The 9,374-nt window shown below is 40.8% G+C and overlaps 1 pseudogene; it reads right to left on the bottom strand.

Moving 5' to 3' along the window:
• Window positions 1–1,290: 1,290 nt before the first annotated feature.
• Window positions 1,291–1,828, bottom strand: LOC120610628 (coordinator of PRMT5 and differentiation stimulator-like; annotated as a pseudogene).
• Window positions 1,829–9,374: the final 7,546 nt, after the last annotated feature.

Here is a 9,374-nt window from a genome sequence, read left to right as displayed (position 1 = left end):
AAGGAAAACTTCATTCAGTTGTTATGTAGGGGACCCACAGCAAAGTTTATCTAAACAGATGCCAATCTGGTAAGAACCGTGAACCCACCAGTCTGTGAGGCTGGCTTGAATAATGGGCTTATAGGACAAATGCCCATGTTCTACCCAATGGTTTTTATTCCTTATGATGAACAACACAAAAGACAAAGACAAAAGAAAACCATGGCCATCTTTGGGAGTAAAAGAATCAATAGAAATTGAGAGTACTCACAACAAATCTTTACTAGAGTCATTATACCCAAGAAACTAGTTTCACAAATACTTTCTCTTGCTAATATAAATTTTAAAAAGGAAAAAAATGGCTCTTCCCACTCCCATTTCCATCAGATATCCAAGAATAGATACCCAGGAGTCTAAAGTGGTAAGAATTCTTATCTCTGCCAGTGCTTGTCAGAGTCCCAGGGTCTCTCAGCTGCAGCAGCCTTAGGGCAAGCAGTGTCCAGAGAGTGAAGTTCACCCTGTCAGCTATGCCAACTGTAGGAGAGGAAAAATTTTACTTCTACCCTTCTAGGTTCTTTGGCTGGTCTTATTCTCAAATCAATGTAAGACAGATTAACAGGAGAAAAACATTTACTTTTGCACATACAGAGCCCCAAAGATATGAGGCTCCTGGGAAGTCCGGCAATTGACTTAGATGCTGTCCCAAGCTAAGGAAAAGGGGTATGGAATTTGGGGCTTCAAAGGAAAGAAGACAATTCACAGAGAAATGATAACAACCAATGTTTGCCACGTCGTGCAAAGAAGGCTTTCTGATGTAAAAAGAAGTTGTTTTTCTAAGAGTTCTCTTCCTGGTATAGGCTCCTGATCTAAATTCTTCTAGACAGTTAAGGGGGAGGTAAAAAAAAAAATTCTCGAGTCTTCTGTTTATTAAAAATAATCAGCCTGAAATAATCCTCATGCCAAAGAGACACATGCTGGGGTGGCAAATTTTGCTCCCCTACAATACAAAGAGATAAGATACAGAGTTTGCTTTCAAGTCACTCGGTTTTTTATTTTTCCTACCTTTATTTATAAAGAACACAAGTCCTCCTCATGACACAGACACAAATGCTCACACATCCACAGAGGAGCTCACTAAAAACAATGACAACAACAGAACTAGAAGACAGTGGGAACTTATTTCACACCAGTCTGTGTGCCCTACCCAGGGGTCACTGGGAATGTTTCCTCAGATCTGACATCTCACTTCAAGAAAGGAAGGGAGACCTTGATCTGGAGTTCCACCCACCCACCAGGCAAAAAGCTGCCCACTCAGTCTTCAACATCATCAAACTGTCCTGTTTCAAAGACTATCTTGGAATAATTCAGTATCAGTGGAGGTGGATGGTCCAATTGGGGTCATGGACCATGTCTCCTTGCCGGGCACAGCACACCCAAGGTTTGACTTCTTGAGAAATGCAACCTTGGATGTCATCAGTATCACATGGATTCTCTTGATCTGCTTTCAATTCCAAGTCTCGGTCCTCATTAAAAAGATCAGCAGCCTGTTCCTTGGGTGGACAGCCAGACACCCCTTCAGACAGCTTCCAGGTATTCGGCTCCCTGTCAGGATCCTCATCATCCACAGCAAAGGTTTCCTCTTCAGAAAGGATGCCCTCACCACCGGCAGGACTATCATTAGGGATGCTCTGTTGATCTGTGGCCTTCTCAATCTCTCCTGAATGGAGTGGTCATTTGGGGCAAAGCTGGCCCCTGGGCTGGGGGGCAATTCCCATGTGCTTGGCAGCGGCAGACCCCGAGGAGGCTCTGCAGACCCCAGCTCCTGGGCCCCCATGGTCTGTGGGTCCATGCCTGGCCCGGCGGCCCGCGGCTCTGTGCCCTAGATGTTGCTCGGCCATGTGATATGCTGGTCTCTCGAATTACTCAGTTCAGCTCTAGCCAACAATTTTTCCAAAATCTATTTTAAATACTATTGAATAAGTGAATAAATAATTTTGTAACTCTGTAACGATTGTTCTAAGGGGAAAAGTCTCCCCTTTGTCAACACCTATGAGGTTGGTAACATAAAGGAGAATGTTCTTATTTCTCCAGCTGGACATTTGTGCCCTGGCACCCAGCAGCCCATAGTGAGGCTGTAAACCAATGTCTGATGAATGTCAGCACAGGGCACTCCTATCCATTCCGGATGCTTTTGTGCCCAAATACGAATGAACAATAATGAAGGTTTTGGTAGCTCTTTATTAAAGGTTTAGGAAATTTTTCCAAAACCTGAAATAGTAGGGGAGTGGTGGTGATCTGTGGGATCAATTCCTATGCCCATGGCCACCTCGCTCTGATAAACTCTCCAAAGGAAGAAGCTCCTCTGCCTAGTCCTTTCACAGTTGCCCGGCACGGATAGTTCCTTTTCTTCAACTCCATTTCCTCCTGCTCTCTTCTCTCTTGTTGTTTCATCCCCAGCTAGTGGCCCAGCATTACAATCTCAACTCCTATCCTAGGATATCCTGTACCTTCTGACAAATAATTAAGCCCAATAGTCTGGTCAATTTCTGTTTCTTGTAAATTTCCCAATCTCAGGCACCCACCACACAGCAAATGCTTTCTTCCAGACACAAGTTCTGCAGGTGTATAAAGTACAGAGAAGGTTTGCTAGTTCCACTCAGGAAATGAGCTCATGACCCTTGGATTTAGGTGGCGAAGGAAGAGAAACAGCAGACTTTTCTCTCTGAGTCGTAGCAGCTTTTATCCTAAAGTACCCTAATATAACAGCAACAACATTCCCCCAAAAGAAATAAAACTGGTTTAGTTTTCTTCCACTGGCAGTGTGTATCTTTCCTAGTAACATTGCTTTAAGAGTCAGTGTTTGGACTTCTGGTCAAGATGGTATAGTACATAGACACTGTGCTCACCTCCCCTTACAATCACATCAAAATTACAACTACAAAATTACTAAACTACAGAATAACCATCTTTGGGAGTCACCTAAGTTCTGGCTGAACAGAAGTCCTATGACTGCAGACATACATAGGAGGCCACCTTGAGATTGATAGGAGGGGTGAAAACATGAAAGGGCTGGTCTCCATACCCATGTGTGGCAGTTAGAATCAGGAGAACTGTCTTGGCTGAAAAGGTAGCCCCAGAGGAGCAAGCGGTCCCAGCCCCACCCAGGGTTCCCCAGCCCAAAGTTCCAATGCCAGGAAAAGAAGTTCCCACAACTTCTGGCTGTGAAAAACAACAGAGATTGTGGCTGAATGAGACAGAGGGCTGCAAGAGTTGCAGACAATTCTTTTAAAGGGCCCATGCACAGACTTACTCAGTGATGGACTCACTCTGAGCTCCTAGGCAGTGTACAGGCTGCAGCTGAACTTGGCCTGCAGTGGAGACTCTCCCAGGAGGCCCTGGGGCCAGCATGCCCAGAGGTCATTTTCCACCAGAGCTGGAGCACCACCCAGTGCTGCATCCAAAAACAACACACCCAAAGGGCAGACTAGGCAGGCCCCAGAGACCTGCTAAAGCAATTTCTGCACTGTAGGATCAGCCCTTCACCAGGCAGTCGTCACAACCAATCAGCCTATGGATCAATCCCTCCCATTGATGTGAAAACAGCAATCAAGGCTCAAGTGCAACATGAGGACACACATAACCCACACAAGGGACAGACCTGGAGCACCTAACTCAGGTGACCAGGGAAGACTCTGCCACTCATTTCCACAGAACACCTACTACATAAGGCTACTTTACGAAGACCAGGAGATCTGGGAGCTCTGCCTAATAAACAGAAATAAATGCAGGGAGGCAGCTAAAATGGGGAAACAAAGAAACATGTCTCACATGAAAGAACAGAAGAAACCTCCAGAAAAAGTATTTAACAAAATGGAGACAAGCAATCCACCAGATGCAAAATTCAAAATGCTTGTTATAAGGATGCTCAAAGAACCTAAGGAAAGAGTAGATAACTCAGTGAGAACTTTAACAAAGAGAAAAAAAAATTAAAAAATTGTCAGAAATGGAGAATATAATAATGGAAATGAAAAATAAATTAGAGAGAATCAATGGTAGAGTGAATAAAGCAGAGGGATGAATTAATGATTTAGGAGATAAGGTAGCAGAAAACACCCAATCAGAACAGCAATAAGAAAAAAAGAATAAAAAAAAAATGAGACTAGTTTAAGGGACAACATCAAGCATAACAATATTCACATCATAGGGGTACCAGAGGAGAAGAGAGAGAACAAGGAATTAAAAACCTATTTGAAGAAATAATGGTGGAAAACTTCCCTAACCTGGTGAAGGAAATAGACATACAAGTCCAGGAAACGCAGAGAATTCCAAAAAGGATGACCCCAAAGAGATCCATACCATAATTAAAATGCCAAAGGCTAAAGATGAAGAGAACCATAAAAGCAGCAAGAGAAAAGCAGTTAGTTACCTACAAGGGAGCTCTCATTAGACTGTCAGCTGATTTCTCAACAGAGACTTAGCAAGCCAAAGGGATTGGCAGGAAATATTCAAAGTGATGAAAAGCAAGGACCTACAACCAAGATTACTGTACCCAGCAAAGCTATCATTTAGAATCAAAGGACAGATAAAGAGCTTCCCAGAGAAGAAGCTAAAGGAGTTCATCACCACAAAACCAGTATTTTAAGAAATATTATTAGACAGACTTCTTTAAGAAGAAGAAGTGGAGGGTGGGAGTCAAAAATATAAATAATAAAATGGCAATAACTACATATCTATCAACAATTATTTCAAATGTCAATGGATTAAATGCTCCAATCAAAAGATAAGATGACTGAATGGATAAAAAAACAAGACCCTTACATTCCTTACAAAAGACTCACATCAAATCAAAAGACACACACAGACTGAAAGTAAAGGGATGGAAAAAGATGTTTCATGAAAATGGAAACAAACAAACAAAAAAGTCTGGGGTAGCAGTACTTACACTAGACAAAATAGACTTCAAACAAAGGCTATAACAAGAAACAAAGAAGGACCCAATAATCCCACTTCTGGGTATTTATCTGAAGAAACTCAAACTACTGCTTTGAAGGGACATGTGCATCCATATGTTCATTGCACCATTATTTACAATAGCCAAGATATGGAGATGACCTGGGTGTCCATCAATGAATGAATGGATAAAAAAGAGATGGTACATATATACAATAGAATATACTCAGTCATAAAAAAAAAAAAAAATTTTTTTAAAGAATGAAATCTTGCCATCTGCGACAACATGGATGAACCTAGAGAGTATTGTACTGAGTGAAGTAAGTCAAACAGAGAAAGACAAATGCCATGTGATTTCACTTACATGTGGAATCTAAAGAATTAAATAAGCCAACAAAAAGAAACAAACTCATAGATACAGAGAAAATTTTGAGGGTTGCCAGATGCAAGGGGGTAGGGGGAGTGGGTGAAAAGTAGGGATTAAGTGGTACAAGTTGGTAGTTACAAAATAATCATGGAGGTGTAAAGTATAGCATAAGGAATGTAATTAATAATATTGTAATAACTATGTATGGTGTCAGAAGTGTACTAGATTTATCGAATGATCACTTCGTAAGTTATAGAAATGTCTAATCACTATGTTGTACACCTGAAACTAATATAATATTATATGCCAACTATAATTGAAAAATTTAAAAATTTATTTTAAAAAAGTCAGTGTTTATGTTCATCTACCATACTGTGAGAATAAAGAGATGTACAAACAGATATTTATAAACAGCCAGAGAAAAGAGTGACCTCACTTAGTGAGGTTGAGAAAGACTTCATAAACAATGTGATATTGAACTTGACATTTGAAGGAAGTTCACCAGGAACAGAGGTGGCGCAAGCATGGAAAAGCTTGGGGTCATATTTCTGGCAAGGGGGAAACATGAGCAAAGCACTGAGGCATGACTCTGCCTGATGTGTTGAAGACATTATTACAGGTTAGCCATTCTAAAAATATTTCGGGTATCTTAGACCTGTAGTTTCCTCCCCAGTCACTGCTCCATAGCAAGACTTCTGAAGGCAAGGCCCGCACTACTTTTGAAAAATAACAATAAGAGACTCTGAGATGGTCCCCAGCTGACTTTATAAACATCCTCCCAATGTCACTAATGTTAAGTGAAGCTCTCTAAAGGATAACAGATGCAGAGTCAGGAAGGGAAGAACAAAGCCATGTGCAATGCGATTTGTACATTCTAATGTCCCAAATGAAAAACATAAAATTCAATTTCATCTGTCCTTCCATGGCTTCTTAATGTAATTCAATTTGATCCTAATTTTTCCCAAACTCCATTTAAGATTTTTTTAAAAGGTTATTAAAGGGCTATTTAGGAAGCATGAGATCCTACAACATTAAAGTAATTACTAAGGTCAAGGAGGCTACAACACAACAGGATGGAAGAGATCATGGAACTAAAAGAGAGACCATGATAAATGTAGTAAAAAAAAAAAAAGGCATAATCTATGAAAGAAGAGATGATGGAGGAATCAGTGAAGTTTGCTGAAGCAAGTAGTAAGCAAGGTCATAGGTCATGAAGGTATGGCAGGAGTTTGTCAGATGAAAATGTGGGAAGACGGCAATTCAAGCAGAAGGAGCAGCCCATGGTGGGAAAACCCTGGACATGTGTAGAATTGTCCAATAAAACTTTCTGAGATGATAAAAATGTTCCATATCTGCACTGGTCAATGTGATAATCACTAGCTATTTGCGGCTACTGAGCCCTTGAAATTTGACTACTGCAACTGAAGGACTAACCTCCTAATCTTATATAACTTTAATTATTTTTAATTTAAATAGCCACTGTGGAAATAAATGAAAACCAACCAAATGGAAACAGGCTAAAGCTGTTTGCTCAAGAGTTTCCATAACAAGGAAGTCGGTCACTGGCATTTGAATTTTGGCAGCAACTCAAAGGCAGGAGGAGGAGTGGGAAAGTTTTAGAGTAGGAAACGAGAAGGCTGGAGGTATGCCCTAACTAGAGGCTGTTGGCAGCGGGAAGCTGTGAGCAGGTCATTTAGAAGTCGGGTGTCCCATCTGATTGGTTAGGGGTGCATATTTGGCTTTCTCTGATTGGCCCTACGTTGGAAGTGGGAACAAAAATTGGAGAAGTTGTCAGTTACGAATCAAGTCCTGGCATTGGGGGATGATTGTTACAGAGGTTATGGTTTGGCAGCCGGAAGTGTTGCTAGAGCTAGCAGGTAAGTTTCACTCAGAAATAGCAGGCTGGCTGCCTGGGCTGGTTGCTGTAGGTCGTGGGCTGGTTTTCTGGGCCGTTTGCTGCACATTGTGGGTCAGAGTTCTATTTCCATGTGGGGTCTGTCCATTTTCTGTACTTTCTCTCTCTCATCACTAATGGCTAGAGGCCATTGGATAGTTCAGCTCTATTTAGTTTGGTGGAACATGGGGTGTGTTTCAGGAAATGGTAAGAAATAAAGCTGAGAATAGAGACAAGATCAAAATGTGAAAACCTGGGTGCTGATCTAAGAATTTTGTACTTGTTCGATATGGATCAAGAATTGTGGATGTCACAAATGGCAGTATTTCATCTCTTCTTATGGCTAAGTAATATTCCATTGTATGTATGTACCACAGCTTCTTTAGCCAATCATCTGTTGTAGGACACTTTGGTTGTTTCTATGTCCTGGCCACCTTGAATAACGCTGCTATGAACACATGATAACATTTTTATGTGGGATATAAACCTAAAAGCAACAAATGAACAGGACAAACAAACAGAAACTCATGGACATGGACTATAGACTAGTGGTTACCAGAGGGGGGAGTGGCAGAGTGGAGGGAGGTAGATGGGGTAAAGGGGGTTAAATATGTGGTAACAGAAAGAAATCTGACTATGGGAGGGAAACACACAGTGCAACATATATATGCCTTACTGTTAAGTCGTACACCTGAAACTTACTGGATTTCATTAACCAATGTCACCAAAAAAATTTTCAAATGCATATATCGAAAAAAAAAATCATGGAAAACTCAAACCAGGAAGCCACAGGATCATAGCTTTGCTTCGTAAAGATTAGTCCAATTTTAATATTCCAACTGGAACTGAGAAGGAAGCCGCTGGGAACAGAGAGCCCAGGTCAGCATATTATAATAGTTCAAGCACGAGCAGATGAGGCTGCAGGATGCTGGGAATGTGAATGGAAAGAAGTGAACAGGGACAAAAACAGTTTGGATGTACAATATAGAGTTCCTGAAATCTGATTGGATAATAAGGAATTTAAAAAAAAAGAAAAAGAAAGAAGTCTAAGTGACTTTTGAGCCCAGAGTAGGTGGAAGATAATAGATCTTTTAAGGACTAGGAAATAGCAAAATTGGAGGATGGGACAAAGTGAGGGAAAATGATGAGTGCGGGTGTCAGACCAGTGAACCTCAGCAGATTGGAAACAGAAAAAGTAGGAAAAATGAATCAGAAGAAACCAAAAGAAAATATGCCTTTAAGCAAGAAAAAGATTAATAAAAGGATATGCCAATTGTAAAGTATTCATTTAGTAAACAATTGTTTACTCTACTTCAAATCCACAGGGAGACAGTTTTCAGGTGGTCACAGTTAAATTAGAAGAGTCTTGTTCAACACAAGCAGTAATATCAGGTGTCTTTTTCTTTTTTTCCAGAAAAAAAAGACTTGATTTTTCTCTCTGCTTTGCTCTCTGCTTGATTAGTTAATAAAAATAAACACACCTAAGTAAGAGGCCTTAATAGCTTGCCTTATTAGTAGTTAATAAAACCTTTATAAGAAGAGAACATATGCTCTGGCTTCACAGAAAGAAAGATTGACTGAATGCTCATCAAGGTTCTGGGGTCAACTAGCATCTTTTCTTCCTGGTTAATCTACTTGGTCCACAGCAACTTTCTTTTCTCATTTCATTGGATTCCTTTTTCTTGGTACTTTCATTTCAAAGATATTCAAATTCATATGCATCAGCTCCCTAATCAGGTGACACCGAGCAACCAGGTCTCCCCGCTTCCTCTCCCAACTAGCTATGTCCTTCCAACATCTCAGATGAAAGATAATTAACAAGGGACCAGATGGTTCAAAGACAATTGGTAAGAGTGATAAAGACATCCGCTCCTTGCTGGCCACTGCAGTGTGAGATTCCAGGAGGCAGGAAAATTCGATTCCACTTATGAGGTCCCTGATACAAAGTTGTCCCCCAAACCACTTTTGCAGAATGAATTACTAAAAAGACACAGAAAGAAAAGAAAAGCTGCAAAACAAGGTGAACACTTGACATACAGCACAAATCCTCCAGGACCATGACCTCATTCATTTATTCTAGTATGTGCTCAGTGCCGACTACAGGTCAGATAGTACGCCAGCCAGGAGCCTGAATACAGAGATAAATACCATATACGCCCTGTCCTCCAAAAACACGTGAAATTA

The sequence above is a fragment of the Pteropus medius genome, unplaced genomic scaffold, assembly GCF_902729225.1.
Source record: "Pteropus medius unplaced genomic scaffold, Ma_sr-lr_union100, whole genome shotgun sequence".
Taxonomy (NCBI): domain Eukaryota; kingdom Metazoa; phylum Chordata; class Mammalia; order Chiroptera; family Pteropodidae; genus Pteropus; species Pteropus medius.
Note: the sequence above shows the minus strand (reverse complement) of the source record. Positions and strands in the feature narration are given on the sequence as shown.